The following is a 12,373-nucleotide window of genomic DNA, read 5'->3' as shown; positions in this document are numbered from 1 at the left end:
GCAAGAATGAAGTTTTGGCCATTATGCTGAACTTCTCCAAAGAACCTTTCCTCCGTGCCCATCTTCCGTCTACTCCTTGACTTGCCACTGAAAAGTCTAATGTAAAAAGTGCTGAAATTAGGCATTAAAAATATGCTAAAAGGTAAGATTTCCATCCAACAGATTCCCTCCCCTCCGCTCCCAAGGGTCTTCCCAGGCAATGCTGCTACCTGTCCCAAATAAAATGGTGAAAGAATAAAGACAGTTTGACTTTCCCACCTGCAGCTGTGTGGACTGTGTTGTTTTGCCCACGATCACCATTCGTGGAGTGGTGATCTCCTTAGCATCTGATGTCCTGCTTTCCTGTCTGTGTGGCCTGGTTAGACTGGCAGGACCCATTGTCACCTGGGCCCAAATTGCTGAGGCCTGGGACACAAGGCAGGCACCAGACTCCAGTACCTCTTCAGGCTCAAGAACTTTTTTATACAAAATTCAATCCTCTTCTTTGTGCTCTGTTTTTCAAATGTCAGTTAAGACTTGTCTTCAGAAGAAACCCGAAATTAAATATCTGATGTCCGTGTCAGAATAGACTAGTGCTAGCTTCCGCAGCTGAAGTTGGTCCTCTCCCAGCCCTACTGACTTATCACGTGCTTATTATCTGTCAGGCACTGTACTAAGTGCATCGATCGTGCTGTCTCCCCTGATCCAGTGGCCCTGTGAAGTAGCCTTATTACACTCCCCACTTTACACGGGGCTCAGGGAGGTGACGTGACTTCCTGGGTCACACCACCACAAAGTGGAGAGACGGGATTCAGACCCAGGCTTTGGAAATATTCTCATTTTCTTTAGAAACCAGTGTCCCAAATAACATTGAATAAAATCAGATGAATATCACAGAAGATGCCTTATATCCATCCTGTATATTTAGCTATTTATACACTAGGTTTTCTATTCAACTACTCACAAGTGATGCTCTTTTGGAGAGGAGAGTTTTAGAAAAATATGAGGTCTTCAGGCAACTGGCTGGGTATGTACTATGAGAAAATGGAAAACATTTTTCTCTCTAAATGGCTCTTGAAAGAATGAATGCATGAGGTGCAAAAAAAAATTTTTTTTCTCTTCTATGATCAGTGTTCACTGACTTCCCTCCCATCCTTCCAATTTAAAGCAGTTACAGTTTAAGCTGAAGCAGAGAACAAATAGTAATAGCTGCTCCCAATTAAAAAACAACAGATGTTTAAGCAAGAGGACAGCTATATAAATCAGGTAACAACACCAAGAATGTGTATTTTGCATCAGGTGACAAAACTGATCTCTTCTTGAGAAAGCAAGCATGTTAACTTATTCATGACCCAAAGTCATATAATAATACTTTCACATTATCTCTTCTAATTTTCATTCAAACCTGTTGTCCCTGCTTTAGAAATGAAGAAACTGAAGCTCAGGTTTATGACTTGCCCATTGCCCACATTCCTGTCACAATTGCTTTCAAAAAATTGAATCTGATCATGTCCCCCATTTCCGTGTCTCCAAACTGTTCATCCTACCCCTTACCTCCAGCTTAAAACCTTCCAAAGGGTCCCAAGTTGCCTGCAGGACATACATGCAGGGGCAATAAATCCTTGGTGCCTGGTTCCCATCTCCGCCTCCTGCCCTCCCTCCAGCTGCAGCTCCCCTCTTCATGCACCAGAACAGCCACACCACACTCCCTGCACTTTCTGCCACACTTGTCACCTCCATCCTCTACCTAGATTTCCCCTCCTACCTGCTTTACCTGCGGCATACCTCTGTAAGACTCAGCCTGGGCATCACTTATTCTCTGCATCCTTTCCCAACAAACCCACCCTGCAGGCAGAACTGATTCCTCCTTCCATGCCAACACTAAGCACCAAGTGCTCTGGGTAATACAGAAGAAATCTTCACTGCACTAGATGATCTACAGATTAGTTGAGAAGCCTAAAAATTACTGAATTAACAAGAAAGGTGAACGTGGCTGGTCAGTTATGAAATCTTAAAAGAATTAAAGAGTAAGAGAAGCCAAGCAGGAGATATGAAGGAATTCATGTTGCTAATAGTTGGTCAAAAGACCATATATGTATATAAAATACATGTATATCAAAATGAATGAAAGATTGAGTAAAGAGAATCGGATAGCAAACCAGATTCATTCTCTTTACCAAAATATGGCCCTGAGTCAGAAAAAAGCTTTAGAGCCCTTTTCTTTTCTTTCTTTTTTTTTTTTTTTTCCTTTTTGTCTTTTTTTACTGACCGGTAACAGGATCGCAACCCTCGGTGTTGCGCCCGCACCGCGCTCAGCCAGTGAGCGGTAACCGGTCTCCACATGGGATCCGAACCCTCGGCTGGAGTGCTGCCACGCTCCCAAGCAGCGCACTCTCCGGTGCGCCACCGGGCCAGCCCTAGAGCCCTTTTCTAAATGGTAGTGTGGTGGGGTATCTCATTTCTTATTGCCATACTCAACGATTTTAGAAGAACAGGCAAACTTCTCAGTCTTCCTAAGAAGCTGTTTCTCTGTACAATAGTTCCATTTCTCGGGGGCGAATCCCGAATGCAAGGGCAGCATATTTCTTTCTAAATCACAAGGCAGATGATGATATTTTGCTCTATTTGTCCATCCTTTCTCTTCTCCTACATGCTCTCGTTTAAGTAAGTATTAGCATGTCCAGGTTACACCAGGTGGGCAAAAGGACAGAGAAAAGCGGGCTTAAGAAATCAAACTTTAATTCCTCAGAGGTTTCCCCTGGTTTTTGCATTTTTCAGTGGATGGTTGCATGAATGATCTGTCTATCCTGCCTTCCACAGCCAGGATTATATCCCAGCTTCCAGCCTCCTCCAAGGACTTAATAGCCGTAAGTTTGCAAGGCAGGGATCACTGTGCAACATGTGCAGGAGTCAGGGCTGGGGCTTCTTCCAGCAATTCAGACAGGTTATTAAATGGGCTTAACCAAAGGGTCTCAATTTAGTCCTCCTGGCCAGAGATGGAGAATTGTCCTCTGGCCAGTCTTCCAATACTTGCTGCCAGAGCTTACTATAGTTTCTAATCATCACTTATTGCCTGTGCCCCACTACATCATGCCTGAAAGTTTCAGGGATTCGTACAATCTTAAAATCAATTCCTATGCCACAGAGCAAAGGAGCTGGGCCAGGCACGACATAAATAACTACAGAGCGCTGGCTCTATAGCCACTTTAATAACACTTTCTATGGGTTAGGAACTTGACATATATTGTCTCCAGCCCCTTTGCAAGGAAACTGAAGATCAAATGGGTTAAATAATTTCCCTGAGAACTGAGATTTGAACCCACTGCCACCTGTCTTCCTCTCTGCCATGCTGTCTCCTGTGCTTAAACAGTGACCTTACTGACAGCCTAGGCATTTTCCTTCGTATTTTGGTTTTGGCCACCAGAAATCAGATGAGCCATCAAGAATACCCTCTCTTCCTAACAGAACCAGGGAGGTGGTATGGAAATCCTGATTTGCACACTTCACATAAAAGTACTAGACCAGTCCCTTCAGTGTCAACGAGCAAAGGGCAAGAGTCATTGGCTTCCCATGCCATGCATGCCCAGAGAAGTCTAGCCTGGAGAAACCATGCTGGAGTCTAGAGCAGCTGGACCTCTCCCAGAGTCCTCTGATCTCATTAGTGTTGAAGGAATGGAGCATGGGCTTTGGAGCCAGTAAGGCCCGGGTTTGACTCTCGCTCTCTACCTTCCAGTTGTAAGATGTATTCACACAAGCAGCAACTACCTCTCTCCCCCATCTCTTTCCTTTCCCCCCAAGCCCCCTGCCCACAAAAGGACAAGTCCTGGCATTGCTTGTCCTGATATCATTAGGGGACTTTGCATTGACAATCACCTCTCCGAGAATGGTTCCTTTCAAATAATTGGAGATGGGTGACATGGAAAAAAAATAAAATTACTGCAGCTCTGATCCCTTAGACCTACCAGTAAATGCTGAAAAAAAATAATAATTTGTACCTCTTTCTGTGTAATTCCTTCCTTTAGGTGTCACAGTAGAGCTTCCTATCAATTTGTATTAATTACAGATTTGGCTGCTGAAATGAAGACCCCAAATAACAACAGCCTAAATGAGATGGAGGCTTCTTTCCCTTGCGCCTAACTCGACGCACACCCTCCACAGTCTTGCCTCACCCTCTCTCAGCCATCGCTGCTCTTGCCTGGCCCAGGAGGACTCAGCACTACATCCACATTCCAGGCAGCAGGCTTACTTAAGGGAGACGTGGGAAAGTGAAATTTCTCTCCTTAAGGGCAAGGGTCACACACATCATTCCCGCTCACATCTCTTTATCCAGAACTTAGTCACATGGTTTCACCTAACTGCAAGGGAGTCAAGGAAATCCAGTCTTCCACTGGGAACCACAGTCATATGCCAAGCTAAAAGTTCTAGTACGAGAGGAAGGAAGAATGGATGTGGGTGGAAGAGGAGTGGAAATAGTCACACCATCCAAAGCCAGCCACAATATAACACTAGTATTTTCCACCTCGCCCTCCTATGGAGACTTTGGTGGATTGAATTATTGGCTCCAATTCTTCACACCTCCCCAAATCCACCCCCTTTGCCACGAAACCTGGCAGTTATCCCATCTCTACGGGAGGAGTATACTTTCCTGACCCTTGACTTGGGTTCAGCTGTGCAACTTGCTTTGGCCAATATTGGTGAATGTGATATGACCAAAGCCCTGAAAAGCGCTAGGGTAATCGGATTTGCCCTCTTGCACATCTACCATCACCATGAGAAGCACGTCCCTGGGTAACTGCTGACCCTGCAGCCTGTGCCCTAGAGTGAACACACACAGAGCAGAGCCAGCCCAGCCAAGACCAACTGAGATCGGCCAGCCCATTGGCACGTGAGAACGAATGCTTAATGCTACTTACAGTCTGCCCTCTGCATCTGTGGGTTCCCCATCCATAGATCCAACTAACCAAGGGATTGAAAATATTCAGAAAAAAATTGCATCTACATGTACAGCTTTTCTTTTGGTCATTATTCCCTAAACAATACAGTATAACAACTATTTACATAGCACACTGTACTGGGTATCTTAAGTAGAGATGTGCATAGGGTATAAGCAAATACTACATCATTTTATACCAGGGGAATTTTGGTATCCACACAAATAAGGTCCTGGACCCAATTCCCTGCAGAAACTGAGGGATGACTGCATATCCCATTGAGTTTTGGGGGTTGTTCATGATGCAACATTGCTGGAGCAACAGCTAACTGATTCTGGTCCTTGGGCCCTAACCCAGCAGCTCTCTCTGTGGTTATTTTCTATTTGTTCTCCAAATGCCTTCTCCACCCTTTTCTGCCATCCTCTGAGCTTTAGGAGGCAGATCTTTATTGGCTCCTTTGGCTTCTGGCTTCTAGCTGGATTTGGACAATGAGAGGCACTGTCAGGAAAGGGAGAATGAAGTTGGGGAATTTATTTCCCTGGCTTCCTCCCTGAAGGTCATGAGGGATAGCTTGCATCCCTCTACCAAAGGCCATGTCTCCTGTCAGGGGTCCAGCTCTCTCTCTGGGTCCAGGAGCCGAAACTTCCTCTTGCCCCCAGTAATGCTCGCAGCTGCCACTAGCCCAAGATTCTGCACCATCCTTTATTGTTTTCCCTTAACCATGCCCACATCTTGGTCAACTGCCCCTTTACTAAACTCAGTTACCCAGCTTGAGTACAACAGCTCTTCCTGGTTGGACCCTGACTGACACCCCGCCCCCTCACCTGCACCCATGGCCTGCACTCATATTATTCCTGGCCTCCACCCTGTCATGTAGTGTCCCCCCTTCTTCATGGATCTAAGTGTGACTTCCCTTTTAGGGACAATTCATGTCTCCTCTCTTCCAAGATGCTTCCTCCAAAGTCTCCAGCCCTCAGTGGGCCTCCCCCAAGATCCATCACCCGCACCACATCGTCAAAGCTTTGTTTCATAGCAAAGCACGGAAGTCTGTAATCTGTGCTCTGGGGAGCCCCAGGGATCCTGTGAAGGTGCCACAGTGGTTGGGAGGAGAGTATTTGCAGAGCAGGTGGAACTCCAGATCACTATCCCCAATAACTACACATTTACCTCATATATGTGCTTTCATTTGAGCTTCACTGTTTAAAAAGTTTTAAAAAGTTTGAAAATTTTGATGCAGTACAGTAGTCTTTAACTTCTTACGTATATAAATCTTTTTTCTTTTCTTTCTTTTTTTTTTGTGGCTGGCTGGTACCGGGATCTGAACCCTTGACCTTGATGTTACCAGCACCATGCTCCAACCAACCAGCCCTTGTGTAAATAAATCTTATCTACCCAAATGAATAAAATGAATTTAAATATCTCCCAAATCAAGCAATTTATGTTCTCCCTTCGTTATAGGGCATATAACAGGTGCAGATGAGTGATGGACAGATAGAAAGAGGACGAATGCATGGGGGGATGGATGTGTGGATGGGTGGGTGGGCAGGCGCATGGGTGAATGGACAAATGTGTGGATGGATGGACAGATGGGTGGGCAGGCTGATTCTCATCATAAGCCGTTTCTTCACAGGTTCTACCCACTCCTCGTGGCCTGCAGGAATACGTCTCTTTGCTTCTCCAAATCTTGCTAGAAGCATCTCTCCTGGCACTTCAACCAAACTCCAAAAGGCCAATTAAAGGGGACTGAAGGTCAGAAGGGAAGTGGGACAGGCTGGCTGGAGTCCACCACACAAGGCAGCTCCAGATCCCACTTACTGAGACCTGAAAGGAAAGAGATGCAAGAGGAAGGGCAGTGAGGTCTGAGGCTGTGTGAAATCCCACTCGAACATGCAGAAAGCAAGAGTCCCCAGTGGACTTGCAAACATTGTTAAAAATCTCTCATTTCTGCTCCCACCAAAAAAAGATTTCCCAGCTCCAGCCTCGCATCACGGTGCTCATAGATCGTAAGATGAATAAAATAATCACTTTTCTCTTGCTTAATCGGTATATATAATTACTACATTATATGTGCTGTAAGGCTCACACTAGCTGTTTTTTGATGGTGATAATAACTTATTTCTAAATAACTATTTGCAGTGCCCCCGTTTAAGACAATACCTTGTGAAAAGAAGCTGTTTTTCTCCAAATGTATAGTTTAGGGTCCATTTAATCAAATAGTTTGGATTTCAGGTCCTCTAAGATGCCACTTAATTGAAGCTCTGCAAAGAGATAAACCATTTTACACTGGAACTTCACCTATTTCAATCCTATACCTACAACTTCACCGAGTGAAGACTACCGAGAGTCCTGAAGTTAGCAGGCACAAACCAGCGCCCTCACGGAGACCCTCGTGTGTTTTTCAAAAAAGAAAAGTGGCTAGAAAAAAGACAGATAGATAGATGATAGACAGACAGACAGACAGACAGACAGATAGACAGATAGATAGATAGGGAGATAGGCATAATTTCGTATAACTTCGTATAATGTATGCTATACGAAATTATGCCTATCTCCCTATCTATCTATCTGTCTATCTGTCTGTCTGTCTGTCTATCTATCTATCTATCTATCTATCTATCTATCTATCTATCTATCTATCTATCTATCTATCTATCTATCTATCTATCTATCTATCTATCTATCTATCTATCTATCTATCTATCTATCTATCTATCTATCTATCTATCTATCTATCTATCTATCTATCTATCTATCTATCTATCTATCTATCTATCTATCTATCTATCTATCTATCTATCTATCTATCTATCTATCTATCTATCTATCTATCTATCTATCTATCTATCTATCTATCTATCTATCTATCTATCTATCTATCTATCTATCTATCTATCTATCTATGTACATTTTTAAGTGGACCAGAATATGAGATCTGACAAAGCCTATCTATAAAATTTGTGAATGTTTAAAAAAAAAAAAGCTTAAAAAAATCCCCCCCAAATCAAACTTAGTACATTTAATTTCCTTTTTACTGAAGAGACTGCACTACACAAACCCTTCACTATCAAGGAAAGTCCAGGCCCACATGGAAGCTCCATGCCTCATAACTACACCTGAAGCCAGTGTGGAGGCAGGTCAAGCTGGTCCCTCCTGCTTATCTCAGAAGTGCCAAGCAGGAGGAGACAGGGGCCCCAAAGCAACCCTCTGAGGCTAAGGAATAAGGGGAAAGGGTAGGGTGGAGAAGTGAGAGAGAAGATACCAACTGTCCAAAGACAGCTTGAATATGAAGCTGGTGGAAACAGAACAGACTAGAAGGAAGGACTGGCTGGGAGCTGGGGTAGGGAACAGATTAAGCTCTCCTCTTTTTTGCCATAAGCTAGGGGTTTAGGGACCCAGCGTAATACTGTTTAAAGCTTTTGGATTAATTGCTTATCCCATATATGTGTAGATCACCACCTGTTATGGATTGAATGTTTGTGTCATCAAAATTCATGTGTGGATTCCCCAATCCCCAGTATGATGATATTAGGAGGTAAGGCTTTGGGGAAGTGACTTAGGTCATGAGTATGGAGCCCTAATGAATGGAATTAGCGCCCTCATAAAAAGAGACACAAAAGAGCTACCTTCTTCCTGCCCTCCCTTCCTCCCTCCTCCTCTCTTTCTCTGTCTGCCATGTGCAGATATAGTGAGAAGGTAGCTGTCTACAAGCCAGGAAGCGGTCCTCAACAGATAAGGAATCTGCCAGCACTTTGATATTGGACTTCCTAGCCTCCAGGGACAGGGACACCTCCATTGCAGAGAAAGTCCAAGTGCTCAGGACTGAGCTCCTTCAAATTCAAGCCACATGCCAAATGGCCCTTCCCGCGTGAATGCACTTATTGATGGAAGAGACCCAAGAAACAGAAGCAAGTAGCTGCAGACACAGCTCTGCTTTTTATTCCTCAAATGCATTCTCTCTTGACCACATCCACAGCATGCATCTCCTCTTTTTCCTAACTCTGGCTGTCCCTTCTTTATGTTATATTGAAGCATTAACAGGTCCTTAGCTACTTCCTAGCTTGTTACTTCTTTCCTCTACATGCAAAGTCTATTCTGCCCCTCATCTCTGTCTTCCTAGGACCGATTCCTTATCCTTTTTTCCAAGGCCAACTCTTCTCCACCTTCCCAGGAAAGCAGTTTTTGTTTATTTCCATATTCAAGGTGGCTGAGAATTTCTCAGGCAGTTGTGGGAACAACTGGGATCTGCTTTTAATGTCAGATGGCCCATAAAGGGACAAGACACCCAGAATTTCTGTATCATTAGCCGGTTTCCCCACACTCAGTGAAGTCTGGTCCTCTTTACAAATCCCGTCTCAAATGGTATGTCCTCTATGAAGACACCAACCACAAATAATTTTTTAAACTCTCTGATGCCCCCTTCGTTCCTTTCTTAAGTTCCTGATCCTCTGCTGGGTATAAGAGTTGCCTGAATATTTGTCTACTTGCCCCTCCCTAGGCAATAGGCAGCTCTTGAGGCAGGAGCTGGAACTTTCCCATTTCACATTTCCATTGCCTGTTGGGCACAGTGCCTTGTACATGGAAGGCACTCAATAAACAGGAATCAAATTGAACTAAGAAACTAACAGAATCCTCAGCTCATCTGTATTTACTCCGATCTTAAGCTTTTCGTAATGCTTGTTTCTAGAAGAAATGAAACAGTCAAAGGTTTGCCGCAGAGAAGCTAGCCTCCCCCCACAGGCACAGGCCATTCTCAGTGAAGCTGCTGTTTAAGAGTTTTCGTGAAATTGTCATCATTTGTGAGACGCATGGGTTCCAATCACATGACTGATGGTGGTCCCTGTGCCCTTTCCCTCCCCAGCCCCATCTCAGCGATTTATGTAGTATGAGACCATAAAGCCAGTTGAAACTCAGGTGAGACCAGAGGTGGCGTGAGACACATCAGAGAGGGGACAGATCTCCGTAAGGCCCTTTGCCTTGGAAATTTGGCTATCACAGGGCCTTTGGGCAGTTTCAAGAAAAAAAAAAGAATAAAATCTGTCCTCCAAGACAAAGGCCAGCCCTCCCAAGGTAAGATAACAAAGACTGCATGCTTAGCACCATTTACACAGCTAGGGAGTGCTCACAAATTGGCATCACTTATTTAGAAAAGTTCGCAAAAAGTTTTTAAAAAAATCTTCTATGGGTGGCAATTGTTAGCCTGTCTTCAGAGTCGTGGCCCTTTCAGCTGTGGCTCTCCTCTTTGGTGGGTGCTTCTCACAATATGAATTTGGGGCACCCTCATGCTCTCAATCAAACTCCTTTATCCACCCACCCCAACACGTTTTTTTTTTTTTTTTTTTTTTTTTTTTTTTTTTTTTGTTATTTTCTTCAAATTGGCCCCTTCCACTACCCAGGGATCTCATGTAACAGTCAAGTACCATATGTCCTTGCTGACATTCTAGTCTTTCAAACCTTCTACTACTGGACACCCAGGAGAAAATGTTTTCAGGAGGTGCCACTCCTTGGGAGCTCCACACAATCAGCAATACCACAGTGGTGCATGTGGCCTTGGGATCAAGACTTCTGAGGCTGCAATCCCATGTGGTGGGAGGAAGTCCAGCAAGGCACCCAGCACGGGCATTGCAGCAACCACAGCCCAGGCAAGGTTACCAACAACTCCTGATCAGAAAATCGTCTGTCTCCGTCCTTGTCTTTCTGGACCTCTCTGCAGCATTTGAAATTGCTGAAACCAAAAACTCCCTCCTTTTAAAACTCCCCACCCCTGACCCCCCATATTTGTTTGGGAGTCAGGCAGCTCCCCAGTGTGGTCTCAGATCCACTCCCCACTCTTCGACCTCTCAGGGCTCGGTTTCATCACAGGTAAGGACTCATGGATGATGTTATTAGGAGGTGGGGCCTTTGGGAGGTGACTAGGTCATAGGATGGAGCCTTCATAAATGGGATTAATGCCCTTATAAGAAAAGGCATGAGAGAGCTAACTTGCTTCCTCCTCCATCTCCCCCCCCCCATAAGGACACAGCAAGAAGGCAGCATCTGTGAACGAGGAAGTGAGCCCTCACCAAATACTGAAGTGGCCGGCATCTTGATCTTGGACTTCCCAGCCTCCAGAACTGTGAGAAACAAATTTCTGTTGTTTATAGCCACCCAGTTTACTGGATTTTGTTATAGCCTCCCCAGTGGACTGAGACATCTAGCAGCAGCTGAGGGAATGCTCTGGTCAGATGAACCTCAGAGCAGCCTCACAGAACCATCAGCAAAAGGTTCCTGCGAGCCGCTAGGGAACAGAAATGTGACTGAGCATAAGCCACAGTTGCAAAGGAGATGGGGCTTGGGACAAGGATGAGGAGTGTATGATCCTCACAAACATGATCAGAATCCAAGAGGACCATGCGGACCAGAAAGGACAAACTTCTCAGTGGAACACAGCAAAGGCCAGGATGCAAGCCAAACACCTCTCCCCTCAGGATGGCCCATAAGCCACCCCCAGAAACTTAGTCCACTGCAAGGACAAGGGTGCAGAGGGGAAAAGGGGGAAGTGCATTGAGTTTGAAACTGTGCTATCTGTATTTAAATCCAGAAGTGACTGTTACCTAGAGTTGACAAAATCAAATTTTCTGCTCTCTGGAAATTGGGATGTCACGACTTAAGAAGAAATTTACCTATACGGAAAGCTGAATGCACTAAGTATAAAATTTGAACTTGCAAAATGTAAAATGAGTTTACTAATACCTATCTCACAGAATTCTTGAGCATTTTAGTGAATTAATGTAGGAAAAGCACCTAGCACAGTGTCTGGCTGCATGCCATGGTCTTAGTTCCCTTCCCTTCCTTGTGGTTCTCTCTTTCAAGTCCCTGGTTCAGCTAAGAAAATACCAGGCTTTTAGTCAGCTCAGACACCTAATTCTATGGCCCAAGTGAGTGAGTGAGCAGTTTTATGGACGGATGAAAGAGTGGCGGTTCCCACAGGAGCAGATTGGGCTCTACCCGCAGAGAAGATGGGACTCTGGGTAGAAAGCAAGGAAGCACAGTCGTCCCTCACTATCCATGGTGGGTTGGGTCCAGGACCTTCCACAGATACCAAAATCCCCAGATGCTCAAGTCCCTGATATAAAATGGCATAGCATTTGAATACAACCTACGCACATCTTCCTGTATACTTTAAATCACTTCTACATTACTTATAATGCCTAATACAATGTACATGTTATGTAAATGGCTGTGATGCTGTATTGTTTAGAAAATGATGACAAGGGGAGAAGTCTGTACATATCTTCCACTCGCAGTTGGTTGCATCCACAGATGCGATACCCATGGATACAGAGTGCCTGCTGTAGTTGTGTTTTTTAAAGAGCTGGGCTGATAAGCAACTCCCTAACCCCACTTAGGGACTTTTTGGTCTATGAAATGATACTCTGGGTAAATTATGAAATGTCCTTCCTAGCACTGTATTTGGAAGAGATTTC

General features: G+C 44.6%; 2 long non-coding RNA genes across 2 annotated transcripts in view; one reads left to right on the top strand and one right to left on the bottom strand.

Annotated features, from left to right (window-relative positions):
• LOC103592851 overlaps positions 1-263 on the top strand; it is a 2,078-nt gene extending 1,815 nt beyond the window's left edge. The window contains exon 2 of the long non-coding RNA XR_550691.1: positions 122-263. This is a non-coding gene — a long non-coding RNA (uncharacterized LOC103592851). The remainder of the gene's footprint in view (positions 1-121) is intronic.
• A 6,057-nt stretch (positions 264-6,320) lies between these two features.
• LOC103592852 overlaps positions 6,321-12,373 on the bottom strand; it is a 33,815-nt gene continuing 27,762 nt past the window's right edge. Inside the window, exons 2-3 of the long non-coding RNA XR_550692.1 lie at positions 7,068-7,168; positions 6,321-6,731 (exon numbers count right to left, since the gene is read on the bottom strand). This is a non-coding gene — a long non-coding RNA (uncharacterized LOC103592852). The remainder of the gene's footprint in view (positions 6,732-7,067; positions 7,169-12,373) is intronic.

The sequence above is a fragment of the Galeopterus variegatus genome, unplaced genomic scaffold (genome assembly GCF_000696425.1).
Source record: "Galeopterus variegatus unplaced genomic scaffold, G_variegatus-3.0.2 Scaffold1225, whole genome shotgun sequence".
NCBI lineage: Eukaryota > Metazoa > Chordata > Mammalia > Dermoptera > Cynocephalidae > Galeopterus > Galeopterus variegatus.
The sequence above is the reverse complement of the archived record's forward strand: the minus strand, read 5'-3'. Positions and strand labels throughout refer to the sequence as shown.